Source organism: Dysidea avara, chromosome 1 (assembly GCF_963678975.1).
Source record: "Dysidea avara chromosome 1, odDysAvar1.4, whole genome shotgun sequence".
NCBI lineage: Eukaryota > Metazoa > Porifera > Demospongiae > Dictyoceratida > Dysideidae > Dysidea > Dysidea avara.
The window spans coordinates 5,597,029-5,615,686 of NC_089272.1; the positions used below are offsets into that span (position 1 = coordinate 5,597,029).

The following is an 18,658-nucleotide window of genomic DNA, read 5'->3' on the forward strand; positions in this document are numbered from 1 at the left end:
AGCAAATTACAAAAATTCAATTATGTCCCAAAATTCCATTTACATGGTCAACTAATCTTTTAAATGGCACTTGTCCCCTTTTGTCACTGGCCCCTTCAATTAAGATGTGTGGACACATTACAACATGTGCATACAAGAAATGCTACGTACCTTTTTTAGCATTCCAAATCACCACATTAAGTCAACAATACTGTATAATGCCCATCAGTAAACCTGAAGAGGAAAGTTACGAAAAGTAAAAATTTGTATAAGTACGTACCGTTAATAATGATGAACAATATTGATGGTTAACAATATACACTGAAACCTCACTCAGGTTACTTTATGGCCAACCTTATGGCAGATTGCTCTGTATACAAATGACACATTCAGGTATTGTATTTAGATAGATGATAACGTAATGCATTGTGACATAAATACTCATGATGTGTCACTGCTAGACAGTATACTGATATGGCTACCATATATACCTGAGTAAATCAGATAAGTAGGTCCAGTAAGATGGTTACTTTTGGGCCAAAATTCCTCTGCTTAATAAGCAGGTAGTTGCTTTAGCAAGGCACTGATTTAACCATATAGATATCTCACAGGAGAATTTAAAAGTTGTCCTTGTTAGAGAGGCAGCCTTCTGTACAACTTTTCTGTACAAGTGGCCACCAAGACAGGTCCACTGTGGATGAAAGCCAGGCATTAGATATTTGGCATTTCATGTGTTGAAGGCATTCCAAGTCTTCTAGTAGTCTGAAATCTCACCACAGTTTACTCAGGCAGTGGTCACCACTAAACCACTGGAATACTGTGTTTTGTCTTATGCTTGGCTACTATATAGTAAAACTGAAACGGATATTCTAAAAATATATCCTATGGATAATGATTTCATCACCTTCTTCATCCCAAGCTTATAAGGACAAAAGTGAAAATTTTAACACTTTGGGCTAACACCCAACTTGGAAAATCTCATCTGTGATCCTATAACCTACATCTGGAGCAGTGCCTTTGGCACTCTAACAGATTGGTTGCCTCCTTGCTGCCAGCACCGAGTCTCACACGCTGTCGCACACTAAATTCATCTCCAGAACAGCTGCATTTGCAGATGCTTCATACTAATTGCTTACGGCTGCAAAATTCAGCCACCTCTTTAATAAGCTAGGCCAGAAAATTTTGTCCCTGCAATAATGACCAGTTTTCACTGTACTATAAGTGAAGAATTAATTATCAAGATACTGAGATATACATACGCTACAAAGTCATCTCCGGACAACCTCCAAATATATACGTAGGTAGCAGTATAATTTTCACTCTGGTCCAATGTCTAATAAGGGTTACACTGATATTCGGATTGGTATCGTATCAGAACTGATATTTGTTATTTTAGTAACAATCGGTATCGGTGATTAAGCCACCTCGGTACTGATATAACTACATATCATAAGTATAACTTATGAGTAAAACTGCTTTCCTTGTTTTTTGTTATAGCTACATGGTAAAATACTCGATGAGACCACAATAAAAAACTGCTAACATGTGGTACGTGATAGTTATAATATGGCTGCCCGTGTAAAGCATAGTGGTGTGTGGGATTACTTTGCGGTGAATGTCACCGATGATAGTAAGGTTTCCTGTTTGGTTTGTGAAGCCAGCATTCCTAGAGGTGGCAAAGAAGCAATGAGTTACAATACAAGCAACATGCGCCACCACCTTGAGACCAAACATCAAGATGAATACACTACACTGATAGCAAAAGAAAAGGAGTTGGCGAAAGAGAAAGAGAGTGGTAAAACCAGCTGTGTTAGTAATGCACAACCAACATTATTTGAGTCATTGTTTAAAATGCAGCCGTTTTCTTTAGATCATCCTCGAACTAAAGCAATAGCTAAACAACTAGGTGAGATAATTGCTCTAGACAGTGCACCTTTTTTTGCACTGTACATCATACTGGTTTTACAAGATTGATGAAAGTTTTGGAGCGTTGATACCAGCTCCCTTCAGACAAATACGTGTCTGAAACACTTATTCCTCAAATTTACCACCAAGTTAGCTCGAAAATAAAAGATACCCTTGTGTCCACGTCCAACATTAGTGTCACAGCTGATATTTGGAGTTCTGTGGCCCAAGATTCTTACATTAGCCTAATGTACCACTATATTACAAAAGATTTTACTCAGATGCAAGTATGCTTACATGCGGCACCTTTTAATGATCACTACACTGGAGAGCATATCGCTAATATAATGAACAAATGTTTAGAATCATGGGATTTGAGTAGTAAAATTCATGTTATTGTGAGGGATAATGGAAGCAATTTTGTGGCTGGATTAAGAGATGCCGACTTATCTAGTATTCCATGTCTGGCACATACCTTGTAGTTAGTAGTTAAAGATGGCTGTCAGGTTCAACCAGTTGTAGTGGAGCTAACAGCAAAGGCTCGCAAACTGGTTGGGCAAAATAAACATTCCAATGTAGCCCTTCAGTGCCTCTTTTGAGATTTCAAGAGCAGTTAGGTTTGTCTCCAAAAAGGCTAATACAAGATGAAACCACAAGGTGGAACACAACATTTTACATGCTGGAAAGGCTAATAGAACTAAACGTAGTGATCACAGCAGCAGGAGTAGAGCTTGAAGTTCCTATTGAACTAAACAACTCAAATTGGACTCTAGCTGAGAAAACAGTCAAAATCCTCCAAATTTATGAAGAAGCCACTCGGGAAGCAAGTGGCAACTATGCAACAGCAGGTGTCATTATTCTAGTGGTCAACAGCATAATGAGGTCACTTGAAGTCTCTGATAGTGACCATGGCATGATGAAAATGAAGAGGGAAGTGCTGAGATCGTTGAAGGAATGCTACAAGCACATGGAGTCAAATGAATATTATGCTAGTGCTACTCTGCTTGATCCTAGATTTAAACAGGAAGTATTTTTGTTATCATCTTCAGCAGCTCTTGCAAAACAAATGCTTATGGTTGCACATGAAGCACTTGAAAAAGAAGAAGAAGAGCTTCCCCCAAATGCCAAAGAGTGGACAGTACTCACAGTAGTACTACCAATAAGAAGAAATCATCTCTGTTGTGGAAGTTTTGTGATGAACTGATGGATGATAATTCAGAGACTGAAAGTTCCCCAGAATCCACACAATCAGTGGTAGATGCTTACCTGAAACAGCCAACCGAGTCAAGAAAGTCTAATCCCCTATTATATTGGAAGAGAAATCAAGGCAACTTACCTCACTTAACTAAACTGGTTCTACGCTACCTGTGTGCTCCACCTACTAGTGTTGCTTTTGAAAGACTTTTTAGCACAGCAGGTAACATATGTACTGAACTCCGTAACCGTCTTACACCAACCAAAGTTGAGTAATTTAATTTTTCTAAATAAAAATTTACAGGCTTTGGACTATGACTGTTATGAAAGTATGTTTAACATGATACTATAATGTACTGTATGAAGTGTATATGTGTAGCTGCATAGTTATTAGCTACTTTGTTTGTATCATTAATAAAACGTTTTCATGTATTTCCTTAATGGTCACTAATCAGTATCGGTATCTGTATTGGTGAATAACACTGCTAGGTATCAGTATCAGATCGGTAGGTATTTTCCTGTATTGGTGGAACCCTAATTGTAGCTATACTGTCACGATAGAGATTCCACTGTACAAAATACATGTTATCTGGCATGCATGGTATGTGCTAATTACGCCTTTTATAATTACGCTTTACAACACAAATACATGTATGGTTAAACTCACCAATTGTGTCAATCTCTTCAACACAAGAAACCTTCGGTAAATGAGATAACAGCCACTAAGATCACAGCCTATTCGGGTATGCTTATTTGTTAGTAATATAAATTTTAAAGGTGTTTATTTACAATAGGACGTAATTACGTGCCCCTCTGTTGTTTCTGGACACACTCGCCATTTATGTACCATTCTTATTTAATTTCATAAGAGCTCGTACTGGGACGTGGCTTCTCTGCTTGAATTAGTCAATGCTTGAAGTGGATTGAGACACTCTAATACAGCAGTCAATCAGTCACTCTAGCTAGCAATTTAACTACACAATGCAATGCTATGCAGAAGTTGTGTAACTTTGATTGCTGTACAGGACCGCCCCCCACTCTGGCCAAATTGGGTTGGGTGGGCCATCCATAGTTGGTGGTAGGTATTATGTGAAGTACACTCAGCATGCATAGCATGCTCCTGCTAGGGGATCTGGGGGCATGCTCCCTCAGGAAACATTTTAAAATTATCACCTAGGAAATGCCATCTAGAAGCATATTTAGCCTAATTTCAGTTGGGCATATAGTTATCCAATATTACAATTAATAACTAAACTGAATTCGTTCATTAACAGCTGCATGTCTTAGCATTCAATCTAAGCTTATTGGCCAGATGCTAGATGAATAATGACCACAGTACTGTTACTGTATCAGTGGTGTGGCCTAAATTGTGCCACATAAACAATAAGGCACCCACAAATATTTTGATGCATGCTCCTGACTTTTTCGCATGTTTGAGAGACTGGTAGACTTGTAGCACAGTATCTAAGTCCTCCAACCTATTTATGCAGTACAGACTAGTGCTTAGTATAATTTACAAGATGTTTTGGTAAGGTCGAGTGTAAAAAAAAGCAGCAGACCTGCATGCATAATTGTATGGCTTCTACAACATACTAGTCCTAACTGTGGTTGGGAGAATGTTGGGTGGGCCATGGCCTACTCCCCCCCCCCCCCCCCCCAAAACCAGCCTTGCTGTATTTATAATAGAACTGATTTGTGACTGCTCTATTAGAGTATCTTGAGCGTTTTAATGCCGGGCAGCCATGCGAGATGAAAGGTAAAGTGTTACTAAGTGTTTACTAGTTAAAATCGATGTTAGTGGACTGCAGTTGCATGCCATTAAAATTACAGTTGTATTTTAATATTCTGTCACTACAATCTGGGGTTTCTGTCAAAACCATGGAAACCTACCTACTGTTTTCAACAGTAAGAGTATGCTTATTCTAACATAAAGGTTTGAAATCCCATCTAAAACAGCTTATATTATTATTATTATTATTATTACTAGGACTGCGTCACATACAACCAAGTACATACACCAACGTTGCAACCTACCCATTGGGCAAGTATAAACAGTGCCATAGGCAGCACTCAGAGCAGTGTGTGTGTACCAGTGGAAATGATACATATGCATACGTACACAGGCAAGGGAGTTTAACTGGCATCAGAAAACCACAATACTAAAACACAACTTACACAAAAACCAAGCTATATTGAAAGTAGCTATATATTGTAGGTGTGACGTGTCTCTCAAGATGACTCAGCAGTGAAGTGATCTATGCATAACCAGGGACATGGTGAATGTACAATTAACAATTGATCCCAATCAAGCCAATATGGCACAACAGACTCTGTTGTAACTAGAGGCCACAGGTGATGTGCCAGTATATCAGCGGTGTGGCATTGGCACAGTGATCACAGTCTATAATATTATGCATACAGCCATGCACAACATACAGGAGATAGTTACACATTGTTGTATATACAGCACTGTATTGGCTTCTAGTTTAGCTATTATACAGACTCACAGTAGAGTAGTAGATAAGTCCAGTGGAAAATAATTCCAGCTGCTAGCAAGCCAGATGAAGGATGAAGATGTATAATACAACTACCGGTACAAGTATTACATTACTCATTACCTTGTTGTTCCAGCTGGTTGTGCATCAGCTGGTATCCCAACTGGTCATCAGCTGGTTGTCAGTTCACTGCATGACGCCTGGAGCACATATCCTGCTCACAAAATACAGAGTTACAAACATTTAAACATACTTGTAATGTTGTTGTTTACCAGTAAAGTGGTGTCTGGCCTCTCCGCAGACGTTTACTAATCTTCTCCTTTGAGCAATCTGTAATTAAACAAGGGTGTGGTGCCGGGTGTTATATAGAATTACACGTACGGTAAAGTCATCAGCACGAACAGGTGTACTTATTATATGGTTGTGCCTTCATTCACAGGCAAATCTATCCCCGCTTAGTTCATGTCTCTAGGCCTCGTAGTTTTCTCAAACATTATTCATTATTTATTTATTTATTCATTCATTATTAATGACATAATTTTAACCGCATTTCGCATTATTCTTAGTACTTGGTTGTATAATTATATATTTGATTAGCCCCACTTGGGGCATGAAGCTAATTTACAAGTACAATTACAAATATGAATTATAGTATCTGTTCAACAAAGTTCTGAAACTATCTAATTGATTGGCATGAACAATATCTGAGGGCAATCGGTTCCATTCGGGAATGGTGCGTGGAAAAAAGGAATACTTAAACAGTCTATAGTAGGCTGATAATGGAGGAACTTCATGTCATTTCTTGATCTGGTGGTAGTAATTGGTGATGGAGTTGGTAGATAATTTGTTGGAACTTGTAAGATATTATTGATAATTTTATAAAGTAAAATTAGATGAGTAAAAAAAGTGCGGGTCCAAGTAAAGCTGAGTTAACTGTGACAAAAAGTGAAGATATCATAATGCGGCCATGTATAAGGTATTCAAGTTGTAAATTTTAATCAGATAATACAATATTAAAGTGTTAATGAGAACTAGCTATGTGATGCTGCCAGTCTTTAAGTGTGTGAGCATCTTCATAAATGCCACTCAAATTTGATTCTCAAGAAAGCAAAGTGTATAGATTCTCTGATAGAAATAAATAGTTTGAGTTTGGCGGTCTATCCCATATACGGCAATGCTATGAACAAAGGAAAGGCGGCCAAATTCTTATTGCTGTCAGAGAATATATATACTTTGCTTTCTTGAGAATCAAATTTGAGTGGCATTTATGAAGATGCTCACACACTTAAAGACTAGCAGCATCACATAGCTAGTTCTCATTAATACTTCAACAATAATATTGTATTATCTGATTTATATTTACAACTTGCATACCTCACACATGGTTGCACTATGATATCATCACTTTTTGTCGCAGTTAACTCTGCTTTACTTGGACATGCACTTTTTCTTCAGCTATAAGCTATTTGGATGGGATAATGTAGCACTCAGGTGTGGTTTCATGCCAAACATAGCACTTGGCTTCACTTATTACTATATTTGTTTCTTGACCACGCCCCCATGCTATATTTTTTGAATTGCACTCGCCACGGTGTGCACACTTGTGAAGCTTGTCAGGATTTTTTAAATTTGACATATGCACATGAAGACAAGTGTAAAAATTTGCTACTGTAGGTGAAGCAATGTATTTGTTTTATTAAAGTATGCAGTGTACGTGGCTGCTCCTTTGATTGATCTATTATTAACTTTGTCTGACCTTTCTATTACTAAGGTACAGTAGCTGCCTCATTTGCCTCAAAGATATTAGCAGTAATTAGTGGATTTGTGCATTCTTGGGTATACCATATAGTAAAAAACATTGGCAGTAAAAAAGTGTGATGAAACCCTCTGTTGAAAAAATTGGCAGAAACAACTTTGGCGATTGAAATAATATTCGCCAAAGTTTTTATTGTACGGTACGTAAGGATAAACAACAAGGTGTCAACTCATCAGTTAAGTAGTGTAGTAAGTGTATAGGTAGCTAGCATTGTTGTTGTAGCCAGTACTTTTGTAGTTACTACTCATCTACTGAATGACGTGCTAACAAAGGCGTGCTTCTCTATCTCCTGCAATGCCGAGAGCGACTGTGTTTACTTTTTCATTGAACTCCAGTAGCAGAGGTTATCATGTATATCAAAGTATTTGGCCAAATCCATCACGAGGCGATGAACTAACTGATGTCCAAACTGGATGCCGGTTCAGTGGAAATGCTATCCCAAGGAGTGCTTACAACTGTGGGACACATTTCTAGCAAGATCAAGATCTCTAAAGTCAGCTCGATCTTCATTGCGCGATGGTACGAGCTGATCTTCATCTCAAGTTCTAGTTACTTAATGTGCTCTTGTGATCATCTAATATAATTGGCGAAAAAAACTTTGGCAAATTGAATGCTATTTGCCAAATTCGCCAATTTTTTTTTTCACCACCAAAGTTTATACTATACGGCAACTGTTCACTATTTTCTAGGGTATTTGTATTTAGTAGATCATGGATTGACAGATCACATGACATACTTATCTAGCTAAATTTTAATATGTTGACTATGGGGAAGATGCCAAGACAAGCTACAAAAGGGAAAAGGACAAAATCAAGCTATTAATAGTCACTACCAGGAGTGCAGCTTAGACTTTAGGTGACGCCAAGGGCTATCCTGTTTAGAAGAGAGGAGAAAATTAGGCTCAGTAGCATGTGAAGCATGCCAACCTAGAGAATGTCACACACCTGTTCTTTGAAAATTAGTTTCTTTGAGATTGAATCTGAGAATGATTTAAGCAATATAATTAATGCTGTATACAAGTACATACTAATTTTCGAGGTACATAATTTTTGTGATCACTTGTTTTCCATTTAGGTTACCTACATTGTATAATAATAGCATTGAACCAATCCTTGTACATGTAGTTGTTAACTTTTGAGGGCAAAAATTTTGTGGATAGCCAAGCAACTGCAAAATTGACTTTCCTCCAAAATTTGTACATATATGGTAGTTGTTTGACAGGGAGAAGGTATTTTGATTCCTACTAAATATATGCCACCAAGTAAATTTACAAACATTGGACCCTCTGATTCAGAAAGTGAATATGAGATTGGTTTCCACAGTTTAATACAATAGCAAATATTTGCTTGACTGCTGTATTAGGGTGACTGTTCTATCTACTGTAGGATTGCGCCAAATATGTCGGCATAATTTGGAGCATAATAGGCCAGCAAAAGCATCAAGCATTATGCCAGCATAGTAGGACGATTTTCAAGAATTTTAAATAAAATGTGCAATGTGCTCACCAAAAATACTGCACAACATGAACATACTGCACATTGTTACTGCATTTCATATCAAAAACCTCGCAGTGTTATTATTTTTGCTATTTCTTGACTAAATATTCACACTTTATGGAAGTTAGATCGAGTTACTCTAATAGAGCAGTCACTTACTGTAATACGACAGTCAGTATACTCTAATAAAACAGTCAAGTCTCAAGGTTGATTTTGAACTTTTCAGCATAACAGGCTGGATTTTTGAGCATTACTCAAAAGCATAACAGGCCAGTTTCAGAACATAATTGGCTTAAGCATAGTTCTATTAGAGTACATTGTATCTTTCAATCTTTGATGTATACTACAGTAGACCCTCAGTTATCTGACCCTCGTTTATCAGGGGCAGGGGTTCAAAGGGTTTCATGGAACTCCCTTTTGAAAACACCTCTCTTACTCGAGGTACTCTAATAGAGCAGTCAAGATCGAGATAATCTAATAGAGCAGTCACAGCATTCTTAAGGGGAGTAGTGTAGCAGGCTAAGTGTGGCGAAAATATAGTTGGTAAGGAAGGGTATCTATGGTGAGAGGCAGCTGTTGTCAGCAAGTGATGACTTTTTTTTGGTGTTCGACTGCTGAAGTTGCAATTCCAGAGTGGAACCCCCCTTTTAAACAGTCTGGATCTGCCCCTGTTTATCCATACCCTGAAATTGGAAATGACTGTTCTATTAGAGTATTTTGAGTACAAGTGTATACTGTATTAGAGTATTTCAACAGGGCTCTGTATATAAATGTATGGGCTTCAGGTATCTAAACAATTCACTTATCTGAACACTTTTATCACTTTCTGAGAGCAAAGAGGTTTGGATTACCAAGGGTTCACTGTATACAGTGTACAGTTGTTGATGCCCAGTCCAGACCCGGATTCTGGCTGTACCCCTACTCACTACACAACTAATCAGCTAGACATACTAGTAATTGGTACATTAGTTAGTCCATAATAATATTATGATATGCAGTACTTACAGTACCTGATAATCATTTTATAAGATACACAGCATCACTACAACAGATGCATGCAAGTGGGTATTAAATAGAATGCAGATTAACCTTAAGTCTAGAAAAAGCTATGTAGGTAGTACCAAAAACTGGAGAAAGTGCACACTCACCTACTGTAGAATTTTTATGATTGAAAAAGCATAACTCATACCACTTTTAAATTTCTATTTCATTCACTATATATCTATTTGGAATTTGGTGTTTACTGGAGAAGCAAATGCCTAACTGTCCTTGTCTCATTTAGTGGTGTTGCAGTCATTATGGCTTCACAACCTCCCTCCATGACACCTCCTGTGGGTTACTAGCCTTGCCCCCGGAGGATTCACCTGCACAAGGCTCAGGCATCTAAGTGGTTCATCCCAGTACTAGTGAAAATATTTTACATGAGCCCAATGACCCTGTAGAAACTACTGATGGGGTGGGTGGAGGGGATCACTGGGGATTAAGTGATATTCATGTTCTATTTTATGTGTACACTAGCATTGGTGCCTGCCCTAGTACAGGACCGTCTCTACATTAAACATTTTAATGGAACAGAGACCAAGCATTAAACACCAGCACCACTCATGTAACTATGTATATAACATGCATGGTAAAGTTTCTTTTAAAGAGCATGAGGTTGCTTTATGCCATCCTGCAAGTATACTGAAATGATGTGAACATGCAGGTAAGCTATACCTCAGCGCTGCATGTACGTATGTAGAACTATAGTATTGTGTATACCTATATGGTTACCACACAGGTGAAAACTACAGTGTATGTGGTGCTAGTAGTAACTATCCTGCAGGCTGTACATTTAATTAACACCATTTCAGATTCTACATGACCTTCAATTAAGGGTACAAACACCAAACCATTTTGTTCGTGGATTGATAGGAACTTTTCAGTGAGTCTTTCCTACCAGTACCTTCATTGTGCTGTAGAAAACCAACAAAAGCATTGGTACATGCATTAAGTGTAGGACATCTTTAGGCTTAAAATGGGTCATAATAGTTAATACATTGGGAACCAAGCAGTGCATGTCTTGTGTATATTCATGTTGACAATGCTTTAAAGTACAAGACTATTATGGTATATTTTAAGTGCGTATAGTGAAATAATAAGCATGTAAACTACATTCAAGCTAAGGCAATTGTATACACGTATCTACATGTCAGGTGGTGTACACACAGCATGAGTTTCTACATGATGTTTACCTTACTGACAATGAAGAGAAATAAACTTGTGCATACACAATTTGCAATTATAGTCACTGCATGGCAATTAAGCAATTTGCTCTGTGCTATGCACTTTCTGTATTAACGTTGTAGTGACACATATGCCTCTTGTTATACAACATTGGAACTCAAGCAAAACCCCAGGTGTTTAAACGTCATCATTTAAATGTCCTATATGACTTTAAGGTAATGCATCCTATAGAGAAAAAGGATACAAGCAGGATTATTGTAACAGTGAAGCATTTGCACACACTGTTCCTCAGTGCATACTATCTGCATAGTGTCAGTAATATCATTTTTCAGATGCACAGTGGTAGCTGCCCAATCATGCAAGTTGTTTAATTACTACAACAGTAATGAGGTAAATCTGAACAAGTCCTCATATAGTTTTGCATGCCAGTGTCACTTATCTGCTTAAAAACATAGATGTACATACGTAGTACGAATACGGTACATTGGCAAATTTCCTATGTACGTATACCAGTAATTTGCCTGTTTTACCACAAAAGTGCTATAAGAGTAAAGCAGTCTACATTATGTGCTAGTGGTGAAAAACTGTGAGCAGAAAAGTTTGTGGAATACAAAATACTTAAAATATGTATGTAATACGTACTTTGCTAATGATTGAGTGCTGACAATAATTGAATGTTTATGGCTACGTATTTCTATTCTTTGGAGAAACCAAAGTTATTTTTTAGCTGTGCTGAATTACCACCTCACCACCAAACACTGATACACATACAACACTGAGTGTAATTTACCATATGGTTGATGTGTAGTTGATGATGTTAAGGATTATCACATGATGATGTAGTGTAGATGTGTTCTGTATTATTTGATGTTATAGTATGAGAGTGAGGATATATGTGATGCTATAGAAAAGGATAATCCTTTAAAGTTACAACAAATTCTTGATGATAAAGGAATTGATCCAGATGCTCCTCTTACTGTAAGTGTGTCATGTAATAATTAATTCACACTGTCATATATTAGTGTTATTGTGATAATGTAGATGTGCTTGAATCTTAATTTGCCTTTACTGTAAAAGTAGGTGTTTTATATTTTATTATTAGTCTGAATTGTGTGTGACCTGGACCAACTGTACATAACTGATTATTATACATTTTAGATTATTTTGTTATATTAATACATAATCAAACATACTGTTTGACATAAGAATTAAGGAAGGGAAAGAGTGGCTTAATATAACAAACAAACAAACAAACAAATAGTAAACGGCTTCCTCACTCATTTAGTGTACTTTTATGACCAAAACTGTATACAATTCTGTGGTCATGTGATCCAATTGTATTATTGGTTATTGCATACGTACATGGTCTGATTATCAATTACTCTCAATAACAACTGATTGATTAACCGATTATTGCATAATCGATTCACTTGTAATTATAGAATTAATTCAATGATATACACCCTGTACGTACAGCAGATCTTGATTAGCTTCTATTGTGACATTGTCCCTTTGAACATTTGAGTAGGAATCATACAGATAGAAAAGCTATGCAACAAGGAAGGTCATCTACACCTGCAGCTACATGCAGTAGACATTTAATTCCTACTTCAGTCATACACAGCCTGTCAATAGTACACCAATACTGAAGCAACCATTCAATAATAAATGTCTATAGTGTAGCTGTAAGTGTACATACAGTAGATTACTACCCTTGTTTCATTTATTTAATCCTACTCAAATATACAATTTCTAATTTTCATTATACGATTGTTTGAATACTTTTTTTGTACTAACAATTCATTACTGATTAGCACCTGTGTGATAGTGGAGAAAGAAAGGAGGCACAAAGGAGGTCAAAGGGACGTTTGCATTGTAGCTGGCAAAAAGGCACAGCTCAGGCCTAAACAATGTTGAACAGTAAAGAAATCAAGCCTGTAGCCTTATCCATAGTTGAGTTATGCTAGGTTGAAGGAATTAGTTCTGTAAATTTTTTGGATGCTTTGTTCTTAGTGAAGAAATAGTCTACTGGACATAATCTTAATTGTCTACTCAAGAGGAGTTCAAAAGTCTTTGTTTTATTGTGGTGACATAAGTTATTAGCATCCACTCAAAATGGTAGTACGTGATTGATTTTTCTTCACTGAATTTGCGATTGCATGAAGAAAGGAAAACTTACCCAGCAACTGATTCCCCATTTCCCGGCTGTACAAATAATATTTCTGTTGTTGCTACTTTGTAGGGCTACAACTACAAATGTTATTGGCATTTGCGGTTGAAATTTTGTCAGAGTATACTATACACTGTCCCAAGTAGATCTTAAATATTTAATAAAGCTGTCTGTCTGTCTGTATTCCATCCTTATGACGCAGCTAACTCAACAACCAAAGCACGTATCAACATGGGACTTAATGAAATTAAGTGCTCATCATCTGGCAAGTTGTTAATAATTGCCACATGCTTATGTTTGCTCTCTACAGAGCTTTGAAGGGGTGGGTGTAGAGGAGAACTTGAGGTACATTCCTGTCAAAACCATGAACAAACAGCTTTAATGTATGGACATTTGTTTATTTTTGGTTGACCAATGGGGTTAGTGATAAAACTGAGCCACATACTACAGACTGGGAGCTGGGAAATCAGATGCACAATTTAAAAAAATATATATTTTATTAAGTTTTTTCATTTCTTGTCTGATGGAATCTGGGTCAAAACTGTCTGCATCAACATGGACTCGTGAACATTTGTGCCTGGCGATTACAATTGAGCGGGCTTGTGCGAAGTGCTTTTTGTACCTTTTTCTTGGTGTAGATAAACCGCCTTTCTTGCGGTGCTCCATTGTAACTCTTACAATGGATGATGTCCTTGAAATCCCTGCGTGGTGTAATGTATGCCAAAACCCACCAAAGAAGGCATTACATACAATACCAGTGGCTTTCCAGATTCTCTCCGTGATGTTGATAGAAATTTTACATTTCTTCGCTTCTTGCTTAAAGTACTCCCATAGTTTCATAAGTAGATACTTCATTTGGCTGTTGAACTTCTTTCCAAGAGGGTTTCGCTCCGCACTCGCTGACAGTACACTGGACGCCATATTCTCAACAATTAAGTGCGCACCCGTAACATGGGCTTACAAATAAATGCATCATGAACATTATGTTTAAAGCCTTTGATCTTGTATGGCTTCTTAACCAACAACCTAGGATTCAGCTCAACACGAACGTACTATAGTCAGTCATATTTTCTTTGTTGTAAAAGCTGTGTTATATGGTGGCCTGTTAGCTAGTCTGTGCAATCTATGCATATGGTGGCTACCAGAATTTACAGTCTCTAACTCTAACTAGCTCCTTGCACCATAGTATACAGGTGCTGTAGTATTGGGTGCACAGCACTACTCTATAGTCTACAGATGCCTTCAAACTTTTATGACTCCCATATACTTAATTTTGAGCAAAAAGGTGCTTGTAGGCATTGTATGGCTTTGTCTTAATTACTATGCCTAGTTTGTGTTGCATATATGTACACTGGAATGATTTGTCTTGGCTGTTGAATTGCAAGTTTACCTGTCCAACCTAGGCTTCACTTGTATGGGTAATGAGGTGATTTGGTATGCTGTAGTACAACTACGTATTTGGGGATAAAATGCCGACTCCACTTTTTGTAGTGTCAGCTTATGTGGCATTAATATCTCTGGAATGTAATCAGGACAAAAATCTGCTTGCATTAAGAGTACATCCTACCCACCTGCTACAACAGGTACCGACAATGCAGCTCACGTGTTTTATTTGATCACATGATACAAAATGGTCACTCTGCCTATATCACAGTACCATAACAACCCATTACTCTATCCCCTTTATATTGATGCTAATAGTTTACTGATTCCTCTCTCAATACCACTTACAATTTATCTAGATGATGTATACTGTAGTTTGTTGTGATAAGTTTATAAACCATGCGTATTACAAGTTCCTAAAATTGGTTTGGAAAATCCATGTGTCTGCATGTATGCATGTTTGTCCACACACCCACATGAAGAAACAAGTTTTAAGGTACAGGAAATAACCTTCTTAATTGCCTACTCAAGAGGAGTTGTAAAATCTTTGTTTTGTTGCAGTTACAAAAGTATACTGTACATAAGGTATACGTATGGACATTTCTTTATATCTGCTTGAAGTGATAGTACGTGATCAATTTTTCTTCACTGAATTTGCCTTTACCTTTGTACTATATGTAGTGGAAAAATAAACCTCACTGTTGTTACTACTTTGTAGGGCCAAAAGTTAGTGGCATTCAAGACAGCAACTTTGCCAGATCATACACTTGGCTGAGTAGATTATAACTATTTAACAAAAAAGAATTTGAAAAGTGTGTTATTACATGTATGTCGGATTTTGTCTCGATAAAGAGTTGTTTAATTCAAGGTATAGTATTAGCTGGTGCCTGATTTTTAGAGGTAATTAACACAGCATCAGCTTTGTTTTGAAATTTTTACCAAAGTTTGCATACACTTTCAGCTAGTTATTTGGCTGGCTGTGGGTGCACACCTGGTTTACTTAAACAATGTTTTAGCAGGAAGAAGTGTGATTACAAGCGTAGTGATCATGTTTCTTAATCACTCATAATTTCCGTACAGCAACTTGTAATGAGTTTGGCATACCCATCAAGTCTATTATACACCCATTGTAGCTTATGAATAACTTCTGCATTTTTATCATTAACTTTTTATCAAGAGACTTTGATAAATATTTTAACAGTGCAGTATATTGGTAAACCATACATAGATCACTATAAATACACTGCACTTCATTTAAAGGTGGCCCTGGCAAACCAGGTGTAATGAATCAATTGTATGTATTTATAATATTTGTACAGTATATTTTATCAATGGCTTTTTGATTCCTTATATAAGGGTAGCATTAGCTCCTGTTTTTAGAAGTAGCACAATTACATCAACTTGTTTAAAATTTGTTAACACATACTGTACATAGTACAAATACAATATGTGTTGATACTGAATGAATGGTTGTTTTCTATTTGTTTATGTTGTTGCTGCCTGAATATGTGATCATGACATTTTGGATGAACAGACTGTAAGTTTTATATGTACACATGTACAGTACATATAGTATACATACATGTTGTACTAGCATGTGTACAGTATCACTAACTAACATGTATGTTTACTTATACCACGAAGTGGGGTGATATTTACTAAAACAATAATATCGCTCGACCCTACACAGAAGCGAATCATCCTATCCACATAATCATTTTGTAAGATATGTGTAATCTCCGGATGGCATATGTGGTATTAGTTTGGAAGACAGTGCTTGAGGGTGTGTTTCTACAATTGTATTGTGTTGTACTTATATAATTATGAAATTGCATAAAGTTCTGTTGAGGTATACAAGCATATTGTGACAGACTCTTTTTTGAGAATTACTGAAATTCAGCTGGTTGAGCAATGTTGTAGACATAATTGTAAGTGTAGCAATCATGTTGAATATCACTCATATTGCCTAACAGCAATTTGCAGTAAACTTGGCAGGCCCATGTAGTCTATAGCTTATGCGTAACTTTTGTATTTTCAAGAAACTTTGATAAATATTTTAACGATGCAGTATATTGGTAACCCCTGTGTGCCCTTAGATCACTTTTAATACCACAGTAGAATTGAGCCCTTTGATTATAGAGTATTTCATTATGTTCTATTAGTCTAACTAAATGGAGCTCTGTATGGAAATTAATATGTGACCTGCTGAATGAAAACCTGACATATTTGCATAATTCTGTTTTACATTTGAAATACATTGGGTAAAAATGCATGCTAAAAAAGTAACTTTACGCATGTTTTAATTTCTTCAGTAAACAGTAAAGAAAGGCTCAAATTTAATAAAGCAATGTATTCACCTCTTCGTGGAGAGCAGGACTATTTTTGTTTTGTTTCTGTACCGGGAAGCAAACATGAGTTACATGTGTTTGTTTACGTTGCAGTAAAACTGCCATTTTTATCCTTAAATGACCTTCTTGTTGCATGGGTGTATTTAGACAAAAATCTATACTTTGATGAATGCTCCAGTTTATGGTGAATAGAATGACATAAGTCCCAACTCCGTAGCCCTTTGCACTCAAGACTTATGATCTATTTAATGAGCACCTGTAAATATTTTCCATATAGGCACTGTAGAAATAGATTGTTTTGCTCGAGCGTCTTGTTGTCTACCCCTATAACTCCAAAAGCACTCACCAGAAAAAGCTGAAACTTTAACTTCCCATTGGTTTTTCCCTCTAGACAACAAAAAATTCATAAAATGAAGTTAGAGGAAAATGTAAACAAGTCAGGTTTCCCTCAGCGGGTCACATATGTTTCCAACTACGTAATTCACTTGTCTAAACACTATTGAGATTGCATTAGCACACAGGCATTCAGATAATGGAGGTACCACTGTATGGCATTGTGTAGAGTACAACAAGGAAAATACTGTACTCCATCATTAAATGGACTGTACTTTAAACAAAGCTGTATGCAATAATCCAATTATTCTCTAATTGTACGTGAACTTACCATCATACACTCACTCCATCCACGGAAATTGATTAAAGGGTTTGTGTTTTATTCTAATTTTTGTAAAGTATGTGAAAAAGCAGAAATGTTATGTATTTCTTTCTTTCTGTCAATATACCCACGGTGTGGTACACTGACTTTTTCAACCACACAACACACTACCGTGTGTCTTGTAACATTAATATTTTTGTACTGTATATATTGTTTAATGTTATCAGTTGTTCATTGATAAAGCATTATTTAACTGAACACCTGTTTTTTAGAATTAGCACAACATCAATTGTTTAAACTTTGTTAACACCTACATAGTACAAGATTACAAATACAACATGTGTTGATATGGTTGTTTTCTATTTTGTTTATGTTGTTGCTGTCTGAATATGTGATCCTGACATTTTGGATGAACAGTATGTAAGTTTTATACAATATGTACACATGTACAGTATACATACAATGTTCTTGTGTACAGTTGTTTTTAAACCAGGCACGCGCCCACAGCCTGCCAAAGGCCGGTTGTGGGCACGCACCTGGTTTACTGAAATTGTTTTTGTAAAAGTGTATGTGTGTGCGTGCGTGCGTGCGTGTGTGTGTGTACCTATCTACCTATCTACCTATGTTTGTTTGTACGCACCCACGTGAACAAAATCGTTAAAATTGGTAAAAGCAGCTTTTACATATGAGGTAAAAGCGAAATTAAGTCTGTATTAAACTTCTGCACAGGTAAACTTTGCTCTGAGGTGGTTTCTTTTTGTCGGACTGAAATACAGGTGTAGCAATTCTCCTCAGACTTTGTAAAGTACCTTCCCTTTGGGGTTTTCATGCGTTTAACAACTGAAAAACAACTAAAATGAAGAGCAGCTTTGAGGCTTTCTCAAGAGAATTTGTGAGAAAAAAACACGATAGTCAAACTATAAAACAGTTTAGAAGATACTTCTGTGCGTAATATGTTGGTAAAAGCGGTTTGTTTAAAAAAGTGCTTCTT

General features: G+C 36.8%; 2 long non-coding RNA genes across 3 annotated transcripts in view; one reads left to right on the forward strand and one right to left on the reverse strand.

The window, feature by feature from the left end:
* The window catches only part of LOC136254624 (uncharacterized), a 39,855-nt gene extending 27,771 nt beyond the window's left edge, over positions 1-12,084 (forward strand). Inside the window, exon 3 of the long non-coding RNA XR_010700581.1 lies at positions 11,988-12,084. This is a non-coding gene — a long non-coding RNA (uncharacterized lncRNA). The remainder of the gene's footprint in view (positions 1-11,987) is intronic.
* LOC136254613 (uncharacterized) overlaps positions 1-18,658 on the reverse strand; it is a 522,347-nt gene that overhangs the window by 189,037 nt on the left and 314,652 nt on the right. The window lies entirely within an intron of this gene.